Source organism: Hyperolius riggenbachi, chromosome 9 (assembly GCF_040937935.1).
Source record: "Hyperolius riggenbachi isolate aHypRig1 chromosome 9, aHypRig1.pri, whole genome shotgun sequence".
In the NCBI taxonomy this organism is placed as follows: Eukaryota; Metazoa; Chordata; class Amphibia; order Anura; family Hyperoliidae; genus Hyperolius; species Hyperolius riggenbachi.
The window spans coordinates 64,602,017-64,617,024 of record NC_090654.1 but is presented as its reverse complement, the minus strand read 5'-3'; positions in this window follow the sequence as shown (position 1 = coordinate 64,617,024).

Here is a 15,008-nt window from a genome sequence, read left to right as displayed (position 1 = left end):
CAAGGGAGACCCCTGCCCTTGCAAGCTTACAATCTAAAAGAATAGGGAGGAAAGCTTATTAAACACTGTATCGCAATTGCTCTAGAATCCTGAAAAATGCTGCAAGCACTGCATTTTGCGATTGACGCTAATTGCGATCGCCTGCGATTGGTTGCAATCGTGCAGTGAGATCACTGCCATTAGTATGCATTGCGCTAGCGCTTTAAAAAGCTTTAGGGCTTCGGCAATTAGCGGGAATCGCTGACTAATCGCCCCAGTGAGAACGGACCCTTAGGCCTAGTGCACACCAGAGTGTTTCTGCTGCAGTTTGCGAACCGCTTGCGGGTGCGGATCCGCTAGGGTAATGTATTTCAATGGGCTGGTGCACACCAGAGCGGGAGGCGTTTTGCAGAAATGCATACTCCTGGGCTGCTGCAGATTTTGGATTGCGGAGGCGTTTCTGCCTCAATGTTAAGTATAGGAAAAACGCAAACCGCTCTGAAAAACAGCACTTCAGAGCGGTTTGCCAGGCGTTTTTTGTTACAGTAGCTGTTCAGTAACAGCTTTACTGTAACAATAAATGAAATCTACTACATCAAAAACGCTTCACAAAACCGCAAAATGCTAGCTGAAGCGCTACAGAAAAAGAAGAAAAAGCGTTTCAAAATCTGCTAGCATTTTGCGGATCTGCTAGCGGATTTTGGTGTGCACCAGGCCTCAGAGCATATGCTTATTGGAAAAAGTGTGTTTTGAAAGAACGCTTAAAGAATTCAAAGCTTGTGGAGTGGCGGATGGGTTTTGGAAGGGAATTCCAAAGGAGGGGTAAGGCATGTGAGAAATCTTGTATACCTGAATATGAGGAGGTGATTATTGAGGAATGTAACCAACACAGAGAAAAACTATTATTATTATTTAAATTGATATAGGTCTTAACACATTTCTTACTTTACAGTGATCACTGATACATTTACATCAGTAGTTGCACCAGAGATGCTTACACACTATTGGTCCCAACACACAATGTCTTCACAACCCATTTCTAAAAAAAATTGTGACAGTGTGTGAAATGTATATGCAATGAAATACAATAAGAAATACAATAAAATACATTGATAAGAAAAGTAAATAATAAGCCTCAATGAATTGATGGAAAGACATCACATCAAGTGATGAAACTGAAAATCTTTGTTGTTTTGACAAATATAAGGTCATTTTTATTCTGATACCAACATCAGCAACATATTTCAAAAAAAGTTTAGACAAAGGCAACAAAAGATTGTAAATATTGTGCAATGCTTGAAAAGAAAAAAAAAACTTGTGGGAGATTTCACCACTATTCGGGTTAACCCCATGTTTATAACATGATTATAACATGGGAGGCATCGGAGATCTGTATAACATGATTGCATATGATAAGTACATGCCATAGAGGTTGAATCTCTCAGAAGTAAGGATGGAACAGTACACCACTGCTTAGGCAAAGAGGGCAACAATTTATGAATTTAACGTTTCTGCAGGTAAAATTGCAAAGAATTTGTGGATTTCATCATCTACAGTACATTTAATTATTAAAAGATTCAAAGAATCCAGAGAAATCTTTGTGCGCAAGGGACAAGGCTGAAAGCCAATAGTGGATGTCATGATCTTCTGGCCCTCACATGGCACCGAGTTGAAAGCAGATATGATTATGTAGTGGAAATCACTGCATGGGCTCAAAAACACTTCAAAAAACCATTGTCTGCAAACTCAGTTCATCATCATCATATTCACTAATACAAGTTACAACTCTACCATGCAATGAAGAAACTCTATATGAATGTAATCCAGAAACACAGCTGCCTTCTCTGGACCTGCGTCCTCTGTGCTAGAGAAGATACAGATCATCAGAATTTTTGTCATTGCCCATTTCAAAAGCCAACACCCATTATGGCAGGAGGATGCATTAGTGCACATGGTATGACAGGAGGATGCATTACTGCACATGGTATGGCAGGAGGATGCATTAGTGCACATGGCATGGCAGGAGGATGCATTACTGCACATGGTATGGCAGAAGGAGGCATTAGTGCATGTGGTATGGCAGGAGGATGCATTAGTGCACATGGTATGGCAGGAGGATGCATTAGTGCACGTGGTATGGCAGGAGGATGCATTAGTGCATGTGGCATGGCAGGAGGATGCATTAGTGCGTGTGGTATGGCAGGAGGATGCATTAGTCCATGTGGTTAAGCAGGAGGATGCATTAGTGCATGTGGTATGGCAGGAGGATGCATTAGTGCACGTGGTATGGCAGGAGGATGCATTAGTGCACATGGTATGGCAGGAGGATGCATTAGTGCACATGGTATGGCAGGAGGATGCATTAGTGCACATGGTATGGCAGGAGGATGCATTAGTGCACGTGGTATGGCAGGAGGATGCATTAGTGCATGTGGTATGGCAGGAGGATGCATTAGTGCATGTGGTATGGCAGGAGGATGCATTAGTGCACATGCTACGACAGGAGGATGCATTAGTGCATGTGGTATGCAGGGCCGGATTTGTACTTTCCAGCACCCTAGGCCGGCTGTTACCAACCGCCCCCCCCCCCAATTCTGTCCAACTCTGACTAGTTTGAACGGGCCCCCCTCTGTTTTGCTGCTTTGCCCCATTCAACAAAGAAGCAGTGCATGCTCTGTCCACTCCATGTAATTTTGCGCTCCTGTCTGCATGCACAGCAGGTGATAGTGTTCTGGGCTTGCATACTTCAGAAATGATGCTCATGTATGAGCACTCAGCAGCACTTGTCAAGTACACATACCCATAACACTCCCTCGGCTCCTGTACACATGCATACAGGAGTGCAAAATCACAAGGAGCCCCAGTGGACAGCGCTGCTTCTTTGTCCTCTGTGCTACTTGCTGCCGTCAGAGCCACAAATAGGGGACAGTGTAGCACAATGCAGAGAAACCCATCCAAAACAGAGAACAGGTAAGTAGAAGGATCCGACACTAAACACACTGGCATAGATGTAGTGTAATGCTAGGTTTACATGATGCAATTTTCCGACAGATTTACTGTCAGGTAGATTATTTCCATCATGTCTGAACTAATTTCAATTTTTCGATCAATTTGCTGTTCACTTCTATGAAACATCATTCAGAAAATTGATTGGAAAGCAGATCGAACATGTTGGAAATAGTCGATCTGACAGTAAATCTGTCAGAAAATTGCATTGTGTGTACCCAGCATAAGCTCAGGTGTACTTTACACAGTGACAATTTAGCACTCAAGACAGATCTTAAAATCAGTCAGCAGGACGTTTTGTAACAGAATAATAATTTTTATTGGCTAACCAAAAGAAAAACAGTGAGCCTTTGGCTAATGAGCTGTATTCAGACTTTGTTACTGTATACAAGATGTTAGGACACAGCTATATATACAGTCAGCAGGAGATGCATTGATTGTTTTGTAAATATAAATAAATGTAAAGGATCAATATAAGGAAGTAAACTGACTCTTGGGAGCATGCAAAAATATTAATATATTTATTTGGATTAGTAATCGAAAATTTAGAAAACACATACAAACACATACATTATTATACATATACACAACAATAACCCTCTACTGACAAAAAATGTCACCACCCATAAAAATGGACCAATAAAAAACCCCAGGAGGCTTGATAAAGAGGCTGCAGTCCTCTCAAACTGAAACACACTTCAAACAAGTTGAAAAGATATTAATGAAATGTTGCGTAGCAACTAGTGTTGGGCGAACAGTGTTCGCCACTGTTCGGGTTCTGCAGAACATCACCCTGTTCGGGTGATGTTCGAGTTCGGCCGAACACCTGACGGTGCTCGGCCAAACCGTTCGGCCATATGGCCGAACTAAGAGCGCATGGCCGAACGTTCCCCGAACGTTCGGCTAGCGCTGTGATTGGCCGAACGGGTCACGTGGTTCGGACCCGAACGCACTCTGATTGGCCGAACTGTCACGTGGTTCGGGTAAATAAATACCCGAACCACGTCATATCTCCGCCATTTGTCTGTGGGTTTAGCTTTGGGTAGGCAGGCAGGGTAGTTCGCGCTCCAGCCACGCTAGCCAGGGTCCCCCCCAGTCATTGTGTGTCACTGCTGGGAACAGTAGTACACCGCTCGTTCAGCCACACTATATAGCATTCTGTGTACTGTTCTGTGTCTGCTGGGAACAGTGGTACACCGCTCGTTCAGCCACACTATATAGCATTCTGTGTACTGTTCTGTGTCTGCTGGGAACAGTAGTACACCGCTCGTTCAGCCACACTATATAGCATTCTGTGTACTGTTCTGTGTCTGCTGGGAACAGTAGTACACCGCTCGTTCAGCCACACTATATAGCATTCTGTGTACTGTTCTGTGTCTGCTGGGAACAGTAGTACACCGCTCGTTCAGCCACACTATATAGCATTCTGTGTACTGTTCTGTGTCTGCTGGGAACAGTGGTACACCGCTCGTTCAGCCACACTATATAGCATTCTGTGTACTGTTCTGTGTCTGCTGGGAACAGTAGTACACCGCTCGTTCAGCCACACTATATAGCATTCTGTGTACTGTTCTGTGTCTGCTGGGAACAGTAGTACACCGCTCGTTCAGCCACACTATATAGCATTCTGTGTACTGTTCTGTGTCTGCTGGGAACAGTAGTACACCGCTCGTTCAGCCACACTATATAGCATTCTGTGTACTGTTCTGTGTCTGCTGGGAACAGTGGTACACCGCTCGTTCAGCCACACTATATAGCATTCTGTGTACTGTTCTGTGTCTGCTGGGAACAGTAGTACACCGCTCGTTCAGCCACACTATATAGCATTCTGTGTACTGTTCTGTGTCTGCTGGGAACAGTAGTACACCGCTCGTTCAGCCACACTATATAGCATTGTTTACTGACACTATATAGCAGACTATATAGCATTGTGTGTACACCGCTCAGCCAGACTATATACCATTGTTTACTGACACTCTGTGTACACCGCTCAGCCAGACTATATACCATTGTTTACTGCCACTCTGATTCTGCTGGGAACAGTAGTACACCGCTCGCTCAGCCAGACTATATACCATTGTTTACTGACACTATATAGCAGACTATATAGCATTGTGTGTACACCGCTCAGCCAGACTATATACCATTGTTTACTGACACTCTGTGTACACCGCTCAGCCAGACTATATACCATTGTTTACTGCCACTCTGATTCTGCTGGGAACAGTAGTACACCGCTCGCTCAGCCAGACTATATACCATTGTTTACTGACACTATATAGCAGACTATATAGCATTGTGTGTACACCGCTCAGCCAGACTATATACCATTGTTTACTGACACTCTGTGTACACCGCTCAGCCAGACTATATACCATTGTTTACTGCCACTCTGATTCTGCTGGGAACAGTAGTACACCGCTCGCTCAGCCAGACTATATACCATTGTTTACTGCCACTCTGATTCTGCTGGGAACAGTAGTACACCGCTCGCTCAGCCAGACTATATACCATTGTTTACTGACACTATATAGCAGACTATATAGCATTGTGTGTACACCGCTCAGCCAGACTATATACCATTGTTTACTGACACTCTGTGTACACCGCTCAGCCAGACTATATACCATTGTTTACTGCCACTCTGATTCTGCTGGGAACAGTAGTACACCGCTCGCTCAGCCAGACTATATACCATTGTTTACTGACACTCTGTGTACACCGCTCAGCCAGACTATATACCATTGTTTACTGCCACTCTGATTCTGCTGGGAACAGTAGTACACCGCTCGCTCAGCCAGACTATATAGCATTGTGTTTACTGCCACTCTGTGTACACCGCTCAGCCACACTATATAGCATTGCGTACTCTGCCAGTCAGTGTGTATATTGCTGGGATCAGTAATACTCCACTCACCGTCAACCACTATATGAGCTCAACATGAGTTCCCCAGAGACCTCCGCTGTGAGCAGCACTCCCAACAACAGCAACAGCCAACGCCCCACGCAAGCTATAACATCCACCCCAGCAGCCAGTGGTCAGCAGCAGCCCTCCCCGGAGGAGAACGTTGTGTCCATCAGTCCGTCGCCAGAGCGATTAATGAGGGCTGCCATTGAGGAGATGATGGGGCCTGATGTGGAGGAGGAGGTCTGGCTCAGGCCAGCATCCCAAGTTAATGTTGAGGACGATGAGGGGTCTGTGTCTGGGGATGTTGGGGTGGCAGAGGTGGTGGGTGGGTCAGACTCAGGAGAAGAGTTGTATGATGAGGATGATGATCGGGACCATCTGTATGTGCCTCAGAGTCCGACCCCGGAAAACATGTTGTATCGTGTGTTTAGGTACTAAAATCTGCGTTCCCTCCCAGTAGTGTTGGGCGAACAGTGTTTGCCACTGTTCGGGTTCTGCAGAACATCACCCTGTTCGGGGTGACTATATAGCAGACTATATAGCATTGTGTTTAATGCCACTCTGTGTACACGGCTCAGCCACACTATATAGCATTGTGTTTACTTCCACTCTGTGTCTGCTGGGAACAGTAGTACACCGCTCACCCGCCACTGTATAGCATTGTGCTCTGTGTCACTGCTGACAATAGTGGTACACCGCTCACCCACCACTGTATAGCATTTCTGTACTGCCACTGTACTGCTGCCAGTCAGCGTGTACTTTAAGGATAAGTGAAATGAGGAAGAAATCCGGTGAAAGAGGGAGGGGCAAGGGAAGAGGTGTTTCCCCTGACGGTTCACGTACAGGCCACAGGGGAGCACCCAAGAAAACCCACTCAATACTGCCCATGTTGTCCAGGACAACAACCCTCACAGATCCAAAAGAACAGGACCAGATAATTACTTGGATGACCTCTCAAGCGTCCAGCAGTGGGTTAAGCAGCACCAGCACATCACGCACGAGGTCCGAGTCCTCAGCCAGTTAAAGTCTGGGCTTTCTTTGAAGACTGCACTGAGGATGTTACCATGGCGATTTGCAAGGTGTGCAAGACCCGCCTGAGCAGGGGGAAAAGTATTAACAACCTCTCCACCACCAGCATGAGCCGCCACATTCTATCCAAACATCCCACTCTGTGGGCAAACGCGGCAGGACAGGGTACCACCAGCAACACTGCCTCCCTTGGGTTCACCAGACTCACCACCAGACCCGCCTCAGCAGCAGCAGTAGCCCAGCCATTGCGTGGTTCACAACATTCACAAACATCAGACGATGCTGACACTGTCACTTTCCGGACTAGTGCTCTTGAGGTCTCCCAGTGTTCATCAAACACAACAACCAACAGCCCTTCGGTGTGCAGCGCTACGGTTGAGTTGTCTGTCTCTGAGATGTTTGAGCACAAGAGGAAATTGCCAGCAAATGACCCCCGGGCCGTGGCAGTAACAGCCAGCCAGCATAGCCAAGCTTCTGGCCTGCGAAATGCTGCCATATCGAGTGGTGGAGACAAACAGCTTCAAGGGCATGATGTCAGTGGCCATCCCACGTTACGTGGTTCCCAGCCGCTACCACTTTGCGCGCTCTGCAGTGCCTGAGTTGCATGAGCACGTGGTCAGCTAAATAACCCGAAGCTTGAAGAATGCCGTTGCCTGCAAGGTTCACCTCACCACTGACACCTGGACGAGTGCGTTCGGCCAGGGTCGATACATCTCCCTTACCGCGCACTGGGTGAACCTTGTGGAGCCTGGCAGCGATTCCTCACCTGCTACGGCGCGGGTGTTGCCCACGCCGCAAACAGCTGCACCGCCGTCCCTCCCACTGGATAACAACAGCAGCACCTACCTCTCTGACTCCTTCTCCTCCAACGCATCTCAAAGCTGTACCTCATCCGGAAACGCTAACCCAGCACCAGCAGCAGTAGGATCGTGGAAGCAGTGCAGCACAGCTGTTGGCATGCGTCAGCAAGCGTTGCTGAAGCTGATCTGCCTTGGGGATAAGCAGCACACAGGGGAGGAAATTTGGAGGGGAATAAAGGAACAGACGGATTTGTGGCTGGCACCGCTGGACCTGAAACCGGGCATGAAGCTAGACACCTGGCACGAACTGGCAATGTACGCAATAGAGGTGCTGGCCAGCGTTATGTCGGAACGCTGTTTCAGTGCTGCCGGAGGCATCATCACAGATCGGCGTATCCGCCTCTCCACAGAAAATGCAGACCGTCTGACTCAAATTAAAATGAATCAATCCTGGATTGGAAACGACTACGCAACACTCCTGGACCCCAACCAAGTAACATGACCGATGAACATCTGGGATGGTTTAGCGTTTCCGGTCCCTGTTTATTGAACCTCTCATCTGTATTACATTTATGACTGCATGGCGGCAAAAAGCATTGCTGCTATATCCGCACGCTTTTTGTCCTCATGCAAGGCCTGGGTTGTTGTGTCTCACAAAGCGTGGCCTTCTCCTCCTGCGCCTCCTCCTGTTCCATCACGTGTGCTGCTGCTGCTGCTGCTGCTGCTGCTGGGTTACCGTTGCCGGTCCCTGTTTATGGAACCTCTTATCTTTATTACATTTATGACTACATGGCGGTACAAAGCATGCTATCCGCACGCTTTTTGTCCTCATGCAAGGCCTGGGTTGTTGTGTCTCACAAAGCGTGGCCTTCTCCTCCTGCGCCTCCTCCTGTTCCATCACGTGTGCTGCTGCTGCTGCTGCTGCTGCTGGGTTACCGTTGCCGGTCCCTGTTTATGGAACCTCTTATCTTTATTACATTTATGACTACATGGCGGTACAAAGCATGCTATCCGCACGCTTTTTGTCCTCATGCAAGGCCTGGGTTGTTGTGTCTCACAAAGCGTGGCCTTCTCCTCCTGCGCCTCCTCCTGTTCCATCACGTGTGCTGCTGCTGCTGCTGCTGCTGGGTTAGCGTTGCCGCGTGGTCCCTGTTTATTGAACCTCTTATCTTTATTACATTTATGACTACATGGCGGTACAAAGCATGCTATCCGCACGCTTTTTGTCCTCATGCAAGGCCTGGGTTGTTGTGTCTCACAAAGCGTGGCCTTCTCCTCCTGCGCCTCCTCCTGTTCCATCACGTGTGCTGCTGCTGGGTTAGCGTTGCCGCGTGGTCCCTGTTTATTGAACCACTTATCTTTATTACATTTATGACTGCATGGTGGTACAAAGCATGCTATCCGCACGCTTCTTGTCCTCATGCAAGGCCTGGGTTGTTGTGTCTCAAAGCGTGGCCTTCTCCTCCTGCGCCACCCTCCTCCTGTTCCATCACGTGTGCTGCTGCTGGGTTAGCATTACCGGTCCCTTTTCCTGGAACCTCTTATATGTATTACATTTATGACTGCATGCCGACAAAAAGCATGTTACCTGTGCAAAGAAAACAGACATTTCCCGCATTTAAAAGACAGTTTTCCCTTTGAAACTTTAAAATCGATTTTCTCAAAAACTATAAGCTCTTTTTGCTAAATTCTTTTTTCCTCTTGTACCCACTCCCAAGGTGCACATACCCTGTAAATTTGGGGTATGTAGCATGTAAGGAGGCTTTACAAACCACAAAAGTTCGGGTCCCCATTGACTTCCATTATGTTCGGAGTTCGGGTCGAACACCCGAACATCGCGGCCATGTTCGGCCTGTTCGGCCCGAACCCGAACATCTAGATGTTCGCCCAACACTAGTAGCAACCACTAGTCACTGGTACCCACTAGGCGTTTAAGCATGGCCAATGCTTAGGATATGCAAAAGTCCAAGTAACTCCATGCAGGTTGCTCAATATATTGAAGATGCACAAAAGTCCTAGTTACTGGGACCTAATTTGATTCTTAATACCAAAGATATTGCTTCAAGGCTAGTTGCACCATATAAGTAAGAGAGTTCAAATTTGAGAAGTTGAGGTCCTGGACCCACTCGCAGTCCAGGCAACAGCTGTATAATCACCACACAACTTGGATGTATATATTGACTCCCATAAACGTCAGGTGTAGCTTCAAGCACATACAGGAATGATGCATAAATTAGGTTCACAGCTCTGTTTTGCAGTTCATAAGTAGAGTTGGGCCGAACGGTTCGCCGGCGAACGGTTCCCGGCGAACTTCGGTGGTTCGCGTTCGCCACCCGCAGGCGAACGTTTGCGGAAGTTCGCTTCGCCAAGTTCGCATCAAAAAACAAAATTTTTACCCTCCATTTCACTGTCAGCAGCCATGTTATGGTCAAACACACTGCTTGAGGACCCACCCATCCTCCCTTCAAGCTAGGTCCTTTATACCATTTGACTCAGTTGTCTGCCTACACTAATTATGGGACAGCTGGTACACACTCTGCTAGAGAGCCTGAACCAGCAATTTCAGGCCAGCAATTTCAGGCCAGCTTCAGTTGGTATAGTGGTTAGGTGGGAGGTGGGAGGTGGGAGGTGGGAGGTGGGAGGTGGGAGATTAAAATCTTCCTAGCAGAGTGTGTAGCAGCTGTCCCATAACTAATTAGTGTAGATAGGCAAATGGTATAAAGGACCTTACTTGGAGGAGGGAGGGAGGAGTGGGTCCTCCAGCAGAGATGTGTATTTCACTCAATTAGGTGTGGCTCCAGGTATTAGAGCTTTTGAAACATGTTTTCTATCATTTTTCCAGCTGATAGAAACTTTTAAACTTTGAAAGTTCGCCTCCCCATTGAAGTCTATTGCGGTTCGCGAACTTTTTCGCGAACCGAACCTTTTGCGAAAGTTCGCGAACAGGGTTCGCGAACTTAAAATCGGAGGTTCGGCCCAACTCTATTCATAAGAACCAGAGCATAGCGTAGCAAGCATGCAGAGTCTTGAGTTAGTGCTTACAGATAATGCTTGCAAGTTGTGGCAAAGCTTAAGGGCCCGTTTCCACTATAGCGTTACGAAATCGCCGGCGAATCACCGCAGGCAAATCGCATGCGGGTACGATTCCGCATGCGTTTTTTGCCGCGATTTCGCATGCGATTTCGCATAGGTAAGGCTGTATGCGATTTTAACCATGTCACTGCCTGTGTGAATTAACATGGGTACCTATGCGAAATCGCATGCGAAATCGCGGCAAAAAACGCATGGGGAAAACGCATGCGATTTCCCTATTAAATACATTGCGTGCGATTCGCCTGCATTCCACACGCAGGCGAATTCTGAGGCCCCTACCCTGCAGATTTTTTCTGCACAGAAAAACGTGCGGGGAAACGCACAAGTGGAAACAGTCCCATCCACTTGTACTGACTGTGCGAATCCGCATGCGGGCAACGCATGCGGATTCGCGATAGTGGAAACGGGCCCTAAGCGTATGAAGTCCATGCGACAAACATCCAGTGACTTATAGTGGGTAGACATGCGTTTGCAGGCAAGTTCAAGCTGTTAGTTTTGTATAGTTACCATCCCATCTCAGGAGAAGGCATAGAGAGGTGCTTCAGTTAATCACAGCAGGTCCCAGGGATATGGTCCATACGTAAGACGCCTTAATCGACATGTTTCGCCGTTACCAATGACGGCCTCTTCATAGATAGCGTCGGTGAAATGTAACTGTCCGCATCGTATGGATGCGGGCATTAAATAAGCAAACTCCTCCACCGCCCACTTGCCCAGCGTCCGCCTCCCAGCTCCCCGCCCTCCGCTCACCTTGCCAGCCGTATAGCGGCTGGTCTATTACGCACGGCGCTTAGCCCCGCCCAGCGCATAGCGCGGGGACAGGCGTAATTTCGTCATGCGTTTCACAGTGGAGCGCAAATAGGAATTACTACGCTCCACTGTCGGCGAGAGGGGGGAGAGGGGAGAGGAAGAGGGAGAATGGAGGGCAGTGGATAGTACAGGAAACAAGCATATGTACATTACCCAAAAATAATAATAAACAAGACTATAATCACCTTAAAAAAGGGAAAAAAAGGGGAACATTTATTTGAAGAATAGAAAAAAATATATTAAATAGATATAAATACACAATTATGCGTCCCAAGTGTCTAACAGTCAGGATCCGCATATCTGAGACTATTTCAGAGGCTATAGGTAAGACTGTATTCAAAAAAATAATAATGAATATCTGGTTCACTTGCAGGGCCAGCACATTGCATTGCCCATGCATGTCAAAAATTACTGTTTTTATATAGAACATTCCAAAAAATGCCCATGTGCACTGGGCCCAATAGATAGCCAAAAAAAGAAAAAAAGAAAAAAGATTTAGAAAAAAAGGGGAAAAAAGAAAAAGAAAGAAAAAAAGAAGAAAAAGAAGAGAAGAAAGAAGGAAAGCCACAGGAGGTGCAGAGCCACAGCAAAGAGAGAATAAACGGAAAAGAACTCAGGGGGAGAACATGGGAGATACGCAGCGCAAAAGATTTTGTACACTGTGCTTCTCGAAAAGGGAGATTAAGATGGTAAAAATGCGCTATACTGTACTGCATCATTTAGCCCTTTGCCTTTAGTGGCATCTAATTCGTATATCCATCTTAGTTCAACCTGCAGTAGACGTTTATCAAAATCGCCGCCTCTCTCACTAGGGTGTACTCTATCGAGTCCCACAAATTTAATATAAGTGGGATCACCTCTGTGTGTCAAATGGATATGCCTTGAGATTGGGGACCTGAAGTTGCACCCCCCAACGTCACCAATATGTTCTTTTATACGTTCCTTAAATGCACGTGTGGTTTTCCCGACATAGAAACAACCACACCTGCACGTAAGTAAATACACTACACAAATTGTGTTGCAGTTCACAAAATGACGCAACTTCCAAGTGCGTCCATTGGGGAGCACAACCCCAGGCCCAACTGTCAAATATCTACAGTACACACAGCCCCCACAGATGTATATTCCTGTAGTAGTACAATGTCCTCCTCGTCCTCTACGACAAAAGTGACTAGAGGTCAATGATTCTCCTAATGTTCTGGAGCGTCTAAATGTAATCTCTGGCTTAAAGGAGACAAATTCTCTGACCGAAGGATCACTACGAAGCACATCCCAATGACGACCAAGAATTTTGTATAGTTGGTTCTCTTGGTCACAAAACCGAGTGATCAATCGTGTTTTCTTGTCGTCATTTTTCATTTTTGTCCTGCCAGGATGTCCCAAAAGGTCCAGCCTGGCCGACCCCCTTGCTCTTTGATAGGCTTTCTTCAGCCATTTATCTTTATAGCCTCTTTCTAAGAATTTCTTGCGCAGAATTTTAGCTTCTCTCTCAAAATCTTCATCCCTCGAACAATTTCGACGGATTCTTAGGTACTGTCCAACCGGGATACCCCGGATGGTATGTCTTGGATGTGAGCTATCAGCTCTCAAAAATGAATTTGTCGCTGTTTCTTTGCAGTATAACTGCGTGGTAATGAATCCTTCAGTGCTCATATTGATCCTTAGGTCTAAGAATGGTACTGACCTAGGGTCACAGTTTACAGTGAATTTTAAATTGAGCTCATTATCATTCAACTTCTGCACAAATTTGTCTAGCAAATCTCTACCTCCCGTCCAGAAGATCAAAATATCGTCTATGTACCTGTGCCATGAAACAATATGGCACAGGTACATGACCAAAGAATCACAGCCAAATAAACCTCGCTCCCACTCCCCCAGGTACAGGTTCGCAAGCGACGGAGCACAAGTTGTGCCCATCGCCGCGCCCTGCACCTGGAGGTAGTGGCAGCCATCAAATAGAAACACATTATTCTCCAAAATGAAAGACAACATCTCTAGTATGAACTTGTTATGTTCGCGTTCTTCCACTCCCAATTCAGAGAGAAACCTGTCTACTGCCTCTATGCCCTTCTGTTGGGGAATACTTGAGTAAAGGGCCTCCACGTCCAGGGTGACCAGAAGAGAACCAGGGGGCAGCTGTAATCCCTCAAGGATTGTCAGAAGATGCGACGTATCTTTAACAAAGGATGGAAGACATTGGACGTGAGGTTGGAGAAAATGATCAACATATATACTGATTCTTTCAGTCAAAGCCCCACAGCCTGAGACTATGGGGCGTCCAGGGTTTTTTTGTAATTTTTTATGTACTTTGGGAAGAGCGTAAAAAGTAGGTGTGACAGGATTGTCTACCTTCAAAAAGCTTGCTGTTTGTGGGCTAATAACGCCCATCTGTACAGCATCATCAATTAAATTAAAAAGTGCCCCCTGGTTTTCCACCACCCTGGACGGGGAGACCCTCCGGTAGCAGTCCCTCTGGCTCAAGATTCTCTGGCACATATAGATATACTGTTCAGTGGTCATAATAACTACATTTCCCCCCTTGTCCGAGGGTTTTATCACCAGATCATTTGTTATTTGAAAATCCCGCAGCGCCTGGGCCTCATGGGTATCTAAATTCGACACTGATCCAGGTTCAAGCCACAATTGGCGTATGTCCTTCTCGACCAAATTTAAGAAGGATTGTACACCCGGACAAAGGGAGAAAGGCGGAAATGCTGTTGACCTCTTTTTAAACCCTGTCCCCTTAGGGGCGGGTGTCCTTATGATACTTGGATCTTGATCTGCCGAGATCCACCCGCTTTCGTCTCCCAAATCAATGAAGGTCATCAATGCACGATAATCCTTACTGGTCCATTCCTTCCAGTCCCTGATCACTCCCCCCAGAGGGGCGTCCACCTTCTTAGCATGCAGGCTCTTTAAAACCAAGTTACGGCAAAAAATATGCTAATCTTTAGTGAATTCGAATCGATCAAGAGTTCGATTCGGACAAAAACCAAGGCCCTTTGTGAGCAAAGTTTCTAAGCCAGCTGGTAAATTGGTGTTAGATAAATTAAGCACCTGCATGGAACTGCGGAAGTCACCATGATGGTAGGGAGGGGGGACTGGGGTCGGAGCCGAAAAGGATGGACCAGCTCCGAGATCTATGTGTTGCCCAGATTCAGTATATTGCTGGCCAAAAAAGAAGTAGAGACAGAGGAGGATGATGATCCCCCTGACTCTCCCTCCACTTCCTCCCCTACATCCTCTGAAGTACATCCCGACAAATACTTTTTAATAGGGCCCTCTTTTTTGGGGTGTTTTTTCTGATCTTTAATAGATTTACCAACTCTCTTAGTGTCTACCTTCAAAGATCTTGTATATGGACGATTGTTTGGTATAGCAAT